The 13,625-nt window shown below is 33.9% G+C and overlaps 1 long non-coding RNA gene across 1 annotated transcript in view; it reads right to left on the reverse strand.

Annotated features, from left to right (window-relative positions):
• LOC111721656 overlaps positions 1 to 13,625 on the reverse strand; it is a 68,001-nt gene that overhangs the window by 530 nt on the left and 53,846 nt on the right. The window lies entirely within an intron of this gene.

Genomic DNA, 13,625 nt, shown 5'->3' on the forward strand with positions numbered 1-13,625 from the left:
TCTTTTTCTTTATCTGTCTGTCTACCTAGCTGTCTATCATCTACCTTTCTATTTATTTGTGTTTTTCTCTCTTTCTTCCTGTCTGCCTGCTTGCCTGTCTGTCTGGGTATCCATTCATCTATCTATCTTTCTTTTTGTTTGTCTGTCTGCCTACCTAGCTGTCTATTCATCCATCTATACCTTTCGATTTATCTGGCCAATTATCTATCTTTCTCTTTATCTGTTGATTTTTGTCTCAATATCCATTTAAATATTTTTCTACTTATCTATTTGACTATCTACCTATGTCTAAGCACCTATGAATCTATCTTTCTATTTATCTGTTTGTCTGTCTCTCTGTCTAACTGCCTATCTATCTTTCTGTGTTTGGCTGTCTACCCATCTATCTACATATATTTCTGTTTATTTGCTTATTTATTTGTCTATCTGTCTGTCTATCTGTTTATCTATCTATCCTTTTATCTATCTGATTTTCTATTAGTCTATCTGTCTATCTGGATGTCTATCCATCTATGTACTTATCTGTCTATCTATCAGTTGGTCTGTCTAATTAACTATCTATCTATCTGTATTTTTTTATTTATCTATATGTTTGGCTGGCTGGTTGACTTTCTGGCTGTTGATCCATCTATCTATCTATCTTTCTATTTTTCTGTCTGTCTATCCATCTATCTTTCTATTTATGTCTTTCTGTGTATCCAGCCAGCCATCCATCTCTCTATCTCTCTATTTATCTCTCTAACTATCCTATTTATCTGGCTACCTATCTGGCGATCCATCTATCTGTCTATGTTTCAAATTATCTGTCTATTTGGCTGGCTGTCTATCCATCCACTATCAATCTTTCTTTCTTTCTTTCTCCTTCCTTCCCTCCCTTTCTTTCTTTCTTTCTTTCTATCAGTCTGCCTATCTGGCTGTCTGTCCATCTATCTATATATGTCTTGATTTATCTGTATATATATATAGATATAAATATCTATCCCTGTCCATCCATCTATTTCTTTTTCTAAGTATCTGTCTCTCACTGTGTATCTGGCTGTCTATATATCTGGCTGTCTATTTAGCAGTCTTTCTATTTATCTATCACTCTGTCTATGTACCTATATCTGTCTATCTATATATGTATGTATCTGTCTATCTTTCCACTTATCTGTCTATCATTCTGTCTGTCTGTATATCTTCCTATCTGTATTACTATTTATGTGTCTATCTGTCTGTGTGTCTGTCTTTTTGACTGACTGGCTCACTGGCTATCCATCATTCTATATATCTGTTTATCTATCTACCTCTATCCATCTATTTACCTATCTTTCTATTTATCTGTAGATCCATCCATCTTTCAATTTTTCTCTCTGTCCATCTATCTATCTTTCTATTTATCTGTCTATCCACCTGCCTGTTTGTCTATCTGTCTGTCTGCCTTTCTCTCTATTTATCTTGCTGTCTATTCATCTATCTCTATCTTTCTATTTATCTGTCAAACTATCCGTCTATCTGTCTATCTATCTGTCTGTCTGTCTATCCACATATATATATATATATATATATATATATATATTCATTTTTATCTCCTCTCTGTCTCTTTATCTGTCTTTTTTAGCAGTTTATTTGTCTGTCTCTATCCATCCATCTACTCTCCTTCTATTTATCTGTCTATCTTTCTTGCTATTTATCTGTCTGCCTATCTGTGAATCTCTGTCTGTCTGTCTTCCTGGGTGTCTATCCATCTATGCACTTATTTTTCTATTTATTTGTCTGTTTGTCTAACTATCCATCTATCAATCTTTCTATTTATCTCCGGTCTGTCTGTCTATCTATCTATTTATATCTGTCTGCCTGTCTGTCTGTCTGGCTGTCTATCCATCTATTTATCTTTCTAACTATCTCTCCTTCTCTGTGTATCTTTCTGTCTAAATACCCATCTGGCTATACATCTATCTAGTTATATATCTATTTATCTGTGTCTGTCTATGTATCTATGTATGTATATATTTATCTATCTATCTCACTGTTGGTCTGTCTATCCATTCATCTATCTTTCTTTTTATTTGTCTGTCTGACTAGCTGTCTCTCCATCTATCTACTATCTTTCTATTTATCTGTCTATCCATTTCTGAATATCTATCTCTCTACTTATCAATCTATCTATTTGTCTTTCTGTCTGTATCTAGCTGTCTTTCCATCCATCTTTCGATTTATCTGTCCATCTATCTATATTTCTATTTATCTGTTTATCTATCTGTCTACCATCTATCTTTCTATTTATCTACATGTCTATCTATCTTTCTATTAATCTGTCGATCTGTTTGTCTGAATATCCATTTAAATAATTTTTCTACTTATCTGTCTATTTATTTGTCTGTTTTTGCACCTATCAATCTATTTTTCTATTTATTTGTTTGTCTATCAATATATCTGTCTATCCATTTATCTCTATGTCTATATATCCATCTATCTAACTTTCTATTTATCTCCTGTCTGTCAATTATCTATCTTTCTATTTATCTGTCAATCTTTGTGTTTTTCTGTCTTTCTGCTTGTCTGCCTGCTTGCCTGTCTGTCTGTATATCCATTCATCTATTTTTATTTTTATCTATCTGTCTGTCTGGCAGTCTACTTAGCTATCTATCCATCCATCTACTATCTTTCTATTTATCTGTTTCTATCTGTTGATCTGTCTGTCTGAATATCCATTTAAATATTTTTTCTACTTATCTATCTGACTGTATGTTATGCAGTATGAATCCATCTTTCTATGTATGTTTGTCTGTCTGTCTGTATTTGGCTGTTTATCCATCTATCTACCTATATTTATATTTATTTGGCTATCTATTTGTCTATCCATTTATCTATCTGATTTTCTATTTCTCTGGCTGTCTATCCATCTATGTACTTATCTTTCTATTTATCTGTCTATCTATCTGTTGGTCTGTCTATGCATCTATCTGTATTTTTCTCTTTATATGTCTGGCTAGCTGATTGATTTACTGGCTGGCTGCTGATGCATCTATTTTTCTATTTATCAGTCTGTCTATCCATCTACCTATCTTTCTATTTATCTGTCTTTCTGTGTATCCATCCATCCACCCACCCATCTACCTGTCTCTATTTATCCTTTTATTTATCTGGCTATCTATCTATGTTTCAATTTATCTATTTGATTGGCTGGCTGTCCATCCATCTATCAATCTTTCTATCATCTCTCTTTCTGTCTGTCTATCTTTCTATTTATTTGTCTGTCTGCCTATCTTGCTGTCTATACATCTATCTATGTATGTTTCAATTTATCTGTGTGTGTATGTTTGTCCATCTATTTATCTTTCTAATTATCTCTCTGTGTATCTGTCCATATATCTGTCTTCTTGTCTGTCTCTATCCATCTATCTATTCTTTTTCTATTTATCTATCTAGATTTATCTATCTATCTGTGAGTCTCTGTATCTGTCTCCATCTATCTACCAATCTTTCTATTTATCTATCCATCTTTCTATCTAACCATCTCGCTATCTATTTGTCCATCTGGCTGTCTATTCATCTATGTACTTATTTTTCTATTTATTTGTCTATCTAGTCTTCTATCAATCTTTCTATTTATCTCTGGTTGATCAGTCTGTCCATCTGTCTATCTATTTATCTGTTTATGTCTGTCTATCTGTCTATCCACCTATTTATCTAACTATCTCTGTGTGTATCTATTGGTATATCTGGCTGTCTATACATCTATCTAGCTATCTTTCTAATTATCTGTCTGTCTGTCTATATATCTATATATCTACCTATCTGTCTACCTATATATGCATGTATATATATATATATATATATATATATACCTCTCTATCAGTCTATCCATTCATCTATCTTTCTTTTTATCTGGTCTATCTCTGTCTGGCTAGCTGGCTATCCATTCATTTACTGTCTTTCTATTTATCTTTCTATGTATCTGTCTATCCATCTGTCTGAATATCCATCTATCTCTTTCTACTTATCAGTTTATCTGCCTGTCTGTCTGTATTTGGCTATCTATCTATCATCTATCTATCTATCATCTATCTATGTATCTATCTATCATCTTTCCACTTATCTATCATGTCTATCTGCCTATATGTATTTCTATTTGTCTGTCTGTCTATCTGACTGACTGGTTGGCTGGTTATCTATCCATCTATCTATATATCATTCTATTTATCTGTCTATCTATCTACCTGTTGTGTCCTGCTTTCTAGAGCCCCCAAGTTGGGATGACAAAACATACTGTGCTTTCTAGAGTCCCCACACTGGGATGATTAAAATATTAAATCCTGCTTTCTAGAGCCCCTAAGTTGGGGTGACAAAATGTACCATTGCTTTCTAGAGCCTTCATGCTGGGGTGATTAAAATATACCTTCCTAATGGAGAAGTGATGAGGCGGGACTCCTGAGGATGGTGGGAAAATAGAGTTCGTTTATTCCAAGGACTTTCCCCTTTTTATACCCTCATACCCTTATGTAATAAAAACACTGGGCATGCGCTAAGTATATACTGCACATGTGGGACCACATGAACAACTTGCTATTGTATGTCATTTGCCACCTGGTATCACTTCCACCTGGTATCCCTCTGCTTCAATCACACACAGGTTGTCACCGCCCCCTGACTTCTCAGGAAGGCGAAGAGACCTTAGGGGAGATGGGGAGCCGAACCACACATTATCAGCAGATTCCCTCTGAGCTGAAGGGTCTTATGACTTACCCAGAGTTTCCCCACTGTCTGTGACCCTCTACATCTACCTCTATCCATTTATTTACCTATCTTTCTATTTATCTGTAAATCCATCTTTCTATTTTTCTATCTGTACACCTACCTATCTTTCTATTTATCTATCTACCTGCCTGCCTGTCCATCTGTCTGTCTGTCTGCCTACCTGTCTCTCTATTTATTTTGCTATCTATTCATCTATCTATCTTTCTATCTATCTGTCTGTCTATCTGTCTATCCATCTGACTGTCTGGCTATATATCCATCTATCTATCTATCTATCTATCTCTTGTCTGTCTGTCTGTTTCTTTGTCTTCTTGCCTTTCTCATTGTCTTTCTCTCTATATCCATCCACCTACTCTCTATTTATTTGTCTATTTATCTGTCTGTGTCTATCTATGAGTCTCTGTATCTGTCTATCCATCTATCTACCTAGCTTTCTATTTATCTTTCCATTTATCTATCTAACTTTCTATTTATCTGTCTGTCCACCTGGCTGTCTATGCATCTATCTATTTGTCTATGCATCTGTCTATGCTTCTGTCTGTCAATATATCCATCTATCTAACTTTCTATTTATCTCCTGTCTATCTATCTTTCTATTTATCTGTCTGTTTTTCTGTCTTTCTGCTTGTCTGCCCGCTTGCCTGTCTCTTTATCCATTCATCTATCTTTCTTTTTATCTGTCTGTCTATCTAGCTGTCTATCCATCCATCTACTATCTTTCTATTTATCTGTATATCTATCGTTCTGTCTACCATCTATCTTTCTATTTATCTCGATCTGTCTGTCTGAATATCCATTTAAATATGTTTTTATTTATCTGTCTTTCTATTTGACTGTCTATGTCTATGCACCTATGAATCTACCTTTCTATTTATCTGTCTATCTGTTTGTATTTGTCTATCTACCTATATTTCTATTTATCCACCTATTACCTATTTGTCTATCTGTCTATGCATTTATCTATCTGAGTTTCTATTTCTCTGTCTAACTATCTGGCTGTCTACCCATCTATGTACTTATCTTGCTGTTTATCTGTCTATTTGTTGGTCTGTCTGTCTATCCATCTATCTGTATTTTTCTATTTATCTATATGTCTGGCTGGCTGGTTGACTTATTGGCTGGCTGTCGATCCATCTGTCTATCTATCTTTCTATTTATCTGTCTGTCTGTGTATCTATCCATCTCTCTTTCTCTCTCTCTCTCTCCTTTTATTTTTCTGGCTATCTCTCTGTCCATGTTTTACATTTATCTATTTGGCTGTCTGTCAATCCATCCATCTATCCATTTTTCTATTATCTATCAATCTTTCTATTTATCTGTTTATCTTTCTATCTATCTATATTTCTACTTAACTCTCTCTCATTCTGTCTGTATAGCTGCCTATCTCTATTTATCTGTCTATCAGTCTGTCTAATTGACTGGTTCACTTGCTATCTATCCATCTATCTATATATTGTTCTATTTATCTGTCTGTCTATATAGTCTGTCTATCTATATATCTGGCTATCAATTTATCTGTCTGTCTATCTACATATCTGTCCATTTCTCTGGCTATACGTCTATCTATCTATCCATCCACCCATCCATCTATCTATCTATCATCTATGTGGCTGTTTATTTGGTTGTCTATCCATCTATATTTCTATTTATCTGCTTTCTATCTATGTATCTGTTTATCTATGTATCTTTCTTTCTATTTATCTTTCTATCTATCTATCTATCTGGGTGTCTATAAATCTATCTATCTGTTTATCTTTCTACTTATCTGTTGAACTTTATATTTATCTATGTACATATCTGTCTGTCTCTCTGTCCATCCATGTATCAATCTTTCTACTTTTCTATCTTTCTGTCTATCCATCTATCTATCTTTCTACTAATTTGTCTGTCTATCCACCTATCCAACTATCTTTTTATTTGTCTGTCTATCCATCTATCTTTCTCTCTATCTCTCTATTTTTCTGTCTATCCACCTATTTATCTATTTATCTTTTTATTTATCTGTCTGTCTGACAGACCAGCTGACTGTCTATACATTTATCTATATGTCTATCCATGTATCTTTTTATTTTTCTATCTATCCATCTCTCTCTATCTGTCTGTCTCTCTGACTGCCTATCTGGCTATATATCCATCTATCAGTCTATCTTTTTATTTATCTGTGTATGTCTATTCATCTATCTGTCTATCATTCTATATCTCTGTATATCTATCTATCAGGCTCTCTATCCATCTATCTACTATCTTTCCATTTATCTCTGCGTTTGTGTATCTGTCTATCCACTTAGATAGACAGACAGACAGGTAAATAGAAAGATAGCTATCTGGCTGTCAATCATGTATCTTTCTATTTATCTCTCTGTCTGGATGGATACACCTTTCTATCTATCTATCTATATATCTATCTTCTGTCTGGTTGTCTATTCATCTATCAATCTATCTATCTTTCTATTTATCTGTCTGTTCATCTAACTATTAGCTTTCTATTTATCTATCTATTTCTATTTATCTATCTGCCTTTCTCTGTCTATCCCTCTATCTTTCTACTTATCTATCTATCCATCTATCTTTCTATTTATCTAATTGTCTATCTGTCTATCTATATTTCTCTATATCTGTTGTCTCTCAAAACTTCAATGTTTCTGTCTGTGTGTCTATCCATCCATCTAGCTAGCTATCTTTCTAATTATCTGCCTGTCTTGTCTAGCTTGCATGCTGACTGACTGGCTGGATGTTTATCCATATTTCTATTTATCTGTCTGTCTATCCATCTATCTATATTTGTATTTATCTATCTGAATGTCTGTCTTTCTGTCTGTCTATTTATCTACCTATCTATCCACCTATCTGCCTACCTTTCCATTTATCTGTGTCTTTCTATCCATCTATCTTTCTTTCTAGTCATCTCTCTATCTAATTGCCTATTTGTCAATCTTGCTTTCTATCTCTCTATATTTCTAATTATTTCTGTGTGTGTGTCTGTTTGCTTGCCTGGCTGGGTGACTGTCTGCTTGTGTGTCTCTCCATTTATCTATCTACCTATCTATTTATCTGTCTATCTTTCTGCTTGTTTGTCTGTTTATCCATCTATCTTCCTTCCTTCCTTCCTTCCTTCCTTCTTTCCTTTCTATCTGCCTGTCTATCCATTTTTCTGTCCGTCTATCCATCTCTCTACCTATCTTTCTATTTATCTCTCTCTGTGTATCCATCTTTCTATTTATCTGTCTATCTATGTATCTATCTCTGTCTATTTGACTATCCATCTATCTTCTTATCTGTCTGTCTTTCCGTCTATCCATCTAACTATCTTTCTATTTATCTGTATGTCTCTATCTGGCTCTCTACCCATATGTCTGTCTATCTATCTATCTATCTCTATTTATCTGTCGATCTATCTGTATGTCTGTCTATCTGCCTGTTTATGCTTCTGTCTATCTATATTTCTATTTATATGTCTGTCTATCCAACTATATCTTTCTGTTTATCATTCTATCTTTCTATTTATCTGTTCATCTGTCGATCCTTCTATCTTTCTACTTATCTATCATTCTTTCTATTTATCTGCCTAATTATCTATTTGTCTATCTATCTATATATATATATATATATATGTTGCCTATATATCTTTCTGTATTTCTGTCCGTCTGTCTATCCATCTATTTATCCATATTTCTATTTATCTTTCTATCTATCCATCTATCTTTTTATTTATCTGAATGTCTTTCTCTCTAGCCATCTCTCTTTCTATTTATCTGTCTTTCTATGTATGTATGTATGTATCTTTCTTTTTTTCTGTCTGTCTGTCTCTCTGTCTATTCACCTATCTACCTACCTTCCCATTTATCTGTCTATTTATCATCTCTCTGTCTATTTGTCTTTCTGGCTTTCTATTACTCCATCTCTCTATCTTTCTACTATCTATCTCTTTGTCTGGTTGGCTGCCTGGCTGGTTGACTGACTGACTGACTGGCTGTGTGTCTGTCCATTTATCTATCTTTCTATTTATCTATCTTTCTGCCTGCTTACCTGTCTGTATATCCAGTTCTCTATCTTTCTATTTATCTGTCTATACACCTATCTACCAATCTATCCATTTATTGATCTGTTTGTCTATCCATCTATGTTTCTATTTATCTTTCTGTCTATCCATCTATCTATATATTTGTCTGTTTCTATTCATCTCTCTAGACATCTTTCTGTTTATCTATCTGTCTATACATCTATCCTTCTATTTATCTGTCTATCTATCCATCTATCTATATTTCTATTTATCTGCTATTTATCTTTCTAATCATCTGTCTGTCTGTCTTGTTGGTTGCCTAGCTGGCTAAGTGACTGGCTGTGTGTCCATCTATTTATCCATCTACCTATTTATCTTTGTATCTTTCTGCCTCTTTGTCTGTCTATCCATCTTTCTCTCTATTTATCTGTCTATACATCTATCTTTCACTTTATCTATCTGCCTGTCTATCCATCTGTTTCTATTTATCTTTTGATCTGTATAGCCATCTATCTATCTTTCTATTTATCTGTACGTCTATCCATCTCTCTAGCAACCTTTCTATTCATCTGTCTGTCTCTCTATTTATGTATCCATCCACTGGTCTATCTATCTATCTGTCCATTTATCTCTCTACCTGTCTATTTGACTGTCTATCTGTCTATCCTTCTATCTATATAACATTCTATTTATCTTTCTATGTATGTCTTTCTATCTGGCTGTCTATCCACCTATCTATCTATCTATTTATCTGTTGATCTATTTCTATGTCTATCTGTCTGTCTATGCTTCTATCTATATTTCTATTTATCTGTTTTATCTGTCTGTTCAACTATCTGTTTATCTATCATTCTATTGATCTTTCTATTTATGTCTGTCTATTTTTCTTTCTACTTATCTATCTTTCTGTATATCTAACTCTCCATCTATCTATCTTTCTACTTATCTAATTATCTATCTGTCTGGATCTATCTATACATCTGTATTTCTACATATGTGCTATCTATCTAACTTTCTGTATGTATGTCTGACTCTCTGTCTGTCTATCCATCTATCTATCTTTCTTTCTAATTATCTTCCTGTCTGTCTAGCTGGCTGGCAGACTGACTGGCTGGGTGTCTATCCATCTATCTATCCATATTTCTATTTATCTGTTTATCCATCTATCTATTTTTGTATTTATTTGAGTATCTGTCTAGCCATCTCTCTATTTATCTACCTGTCTGTCTGCCTGTCTCTATCTTTCTATTTATCTGTCTGTCTCTCTTTCTATTCATCTCTCTAATTGTCTATTTGTCTATATGGCTTTCTATTGCTCTATCTCTATATATTTCTAGTTATCTGTTTCTATCTGTTTGACTGGCTGGCTGGCTGCCTGACTGCTGTGTGTCTGTCCATTTAGCTATCTATCTTTCTATTTATCTATATTTCTGCCTATTTGTCTTTCTATCAGTCTATCCATCTATCTGCCTTTCTATTTATCTGTCTATATATCTACCTGTCTAAACACCTACCTATCCATTTATCTATCTTTCTGTCTGCATATCCATCTATCTGTGTACCAATCTATGTATGTTTCAATTTATCTTTCTGTCTATCCATCTATCTATCTATGTGTCTATCCATCTATCTAGCCATCTTTCTGTTTATCTATCTTTTTCTCCCTGTCTATCCATTTATCTTTCTATTTATCTATCTATTCATCTATTGTTCTAGTTATCTGCTGTCTATCTTTCTAATCATCTGTCTGTCTGTCTTTCTGGCTCATTGGCTGCCTGATTGACCAGCTGTGTGTGTCTACTTTTCTATTTATGTATGTTTCTGCCTGTTTGTCTGATTATCTGTCTATCCATCCTTTTGTCTTTCTATATCTGTCTATACACCTAGCTACCTCTCTTTCCATTTATCTCTATATCTTCCTGTCTGTCCATCTGCCTAAGTTCCTATTTATCTTTTGATCTATATTTATATCCATTTACCTATCTTTCTATTTCTCTTTCCATCTGTCTATCCATCTCTCTAGACATCTTTCCATGTATCTGTCTGTGTATCCATCTGTCTTTCTATTTATCTATCTACCCATCTATCTTTCTATGTATCTGTCTATTTGACCGTCTGCCTATCTATCCATCAGTCTGTCTATTTGTCTATCCATCTATCTGTCTATGTTTCTATCTATTTGTATGTCTCTATCTGTCTATCTATACATCTATCTATCTACCTTTCTATTTATCTATTGATCCATTTGTATGTCTATCTACCTGTCTATGCTTCTATCTAATTTCTATTTATTGATCTATCTATCTGTCTGTCTATACATCTGTCTTTCTATTTATGTAAGTGTCTTTCTGTCTATCCACCTAATTACCTACCTTTCCATCTATCTGTCTATCTGTCTGTCTATCTGTCCATCTATCTATCTTTCTTTCTATTCATCTCTCTATCTGTCTATTTGTCTACCTGGATTTCTATCGCTCTCTTTCTACTTATCTGTCTCTGTCTGGCTGGCTGCCTGGCTGGCTGACTGACTGGCTGTGTCTGTCCATTTCTCTATCTTTCTGCATATTTGTCTGTCTGTCTTTCTGCTTATCTGTCCATACACCTATTATCCATTTATCTATCTATCTGTCTGTCTATCTCACTGTCCATCCATTTATCTGTCTATATGTGTCTATCTGCCTATTCTTCTATCTTTCTATTCATCTATCTATTGTCTATATGTCTATCCTTCTAGCTAGCTATCTATTTTCCTATATGTCTGTCTATCTGTCTCTATATTTCTCTATCTATCTGTCTCCCTGTCTGTGTGTCTGTACAGCTATCTGTCGGTCTATCTGGCTCTTTATCCTTCTAACCATCTTTCTATTTATCTCTATTTAGTTATCTGTCTGTCTATCTGTCTATCTATCTGTCTGTCTGTTTATCTTTTTATTTATCTATCCTATACACACATATGTTGTGTAGAAATTTATAGCATTTGTAAACTAATTGGAGGCCAATTATAAGGTTATGTGTTGCAGTGGATAGAACTCTGGGCCTGGAGTCAGAAAGACCTGAATTCAAATCCTGCCTTAGACACATATTAATTGTGTGACCCTGGGAAAAGTTACTTCATCCTGTTTGCCTCAGTTCCCTTGTGTATAAAATGAACTGGGAAAGAAAATGGCAAAGCTCTCCAATATCTTTCCAAGAAAATTCCAAATAGGATCATGAAGAGTCAGGTCTGAAAATGACTGAAGAGCAACAACTGAAAAGTAATTAGTGAATCTGTGAAATGAAGAAAATATGATTGCTCTACATTTCTAAAAGGAGAAAAACATGGTTGGAATCTTTTCATAAATACATGGGTATCCGAGTGAGTTTGCGGGGCTTATTGTTAAATGAAGCCTACAATCCCATTTGGATCAGAAGAGACTAGGAAAATTTCCACATCTGTAAAATTCCTGTTCTGTGTTAGAGTAGTGTTTGTGTACTCCTCATATAGTTGAAATAAATTTTGAAATTCCTCATTATTTAAAATATTTGTGTGTGTGTGTGTGTGTGTGTGTGTGTGTGTATGTGTGTAGTACCTGGACTTGTGTAACAATACTTAAATTTGAGACTCTGAGGATCTGGATTGCCATTGGGCTTTGATAAATTAATTAAGGAAAATCATTTTTAAAGGCAATTTATGTGTACTCTGAACGGTAACTACTGACATTATTTTTGTAGAGGCCAGATGAGTTTGATTGAATTTCTTTCTAGTGGTTTTAGATGCAGCTGGGATAGACTAGATTGTGTAATTTGGAATTGCATCAACTGAACTGACACCACTGATTGACAAGTTTTGTTTCAAGTTTCATGTTTTGAGTCCTTAATGTGGCAACATTTTCCCTTTCTAGTTTAAACACGTCCATTAGACATTAAGAAAATAATCACATTTTAGAATCACACAAATACAGTGACTACATCGGGGTTCATTATAAGCAGAGAAAACCTTGGCCATTGTAAGCCTCAAGGTATAGGGTTAGTGACTGCCATGTTAGATTAGAACCTTATCAGCAGCCATGAACTCCAATGTAGTCACTGTATGTGTGTGACTCCTGGATCAATATTTTTTACAATGTGATTTTGGGAAATCATTGTATAAGAAATGCTGTTAATTTAAAGAATGATACTTGGAGTGTACAACTTTTGCGTTATTAGTAGATTAATTTCTCTCGTGATCTGAATGTTATGAAATTATGAATCAAAGCTATCATTTCTTAGATAGGTCATATTGGTTTAAAAAAAAACTATTAAGTGTTTAATTGGATGTATTTTGATTTAAAAGGAAAAATAATTATCACTTACTGTTTGGGAAAAGTACAAAAGACCTTATAAATTCTCATTATTAGTAAAGTTCTTTGAGGACTTGTCAGCTGTTCAGCCTTGAGGTCATAAAATCTTATCAGCTCTGTGAAAGAAGTTGCTAACGAATGTTGTGACTATTGACTCTACAATGATAAATTAGTTTATTGAGAACCTGAGATCTTCATCCATATCATACTCATAGTCAAAGTAGGGAGGAGAGAACATACAAATTTGCTTATAGTATAGAAATTATTTACATGATGTTTTGTCTAATTATGAAAATTATGAAATTATACCTGGAATAAAATGGGTTGACGTTCCCTTTTTTGAGCAAACTTAATATTGACAGCCTTAAATTTTAAAGATTTTATTTTTGCCATAGGGTAACATGGAATATCTCATAAGCTATACCTGTGTCAGCTTAGATGCTTATAGTGGACAGTGTTTGTGTTTTGAGAGAACATCAATAGATGTGTGAAACTCCAAAATGGTGTTCTTTTCTTAATGTCTAATGGTCGATTTTATACCAGGATGTGTTTAAAGTAAAAAAGAA

This window comes from Sarcophilus harrisii, chromosome X (genome assembly GCF_902635505.1).
Source record: "Sarcophilus harrisii chromosome X, mSarHar1.11, whole genome shotgun sequence".
In the NCBI taxonomy this organism is placed as follows: domain Eukaryota; kingdom Metazoa; phylum Chordata; class Mammalia; order Dasyuromorphia; family Dasyuridae; genus Sarcophilus; species Sarcophilus harrisii.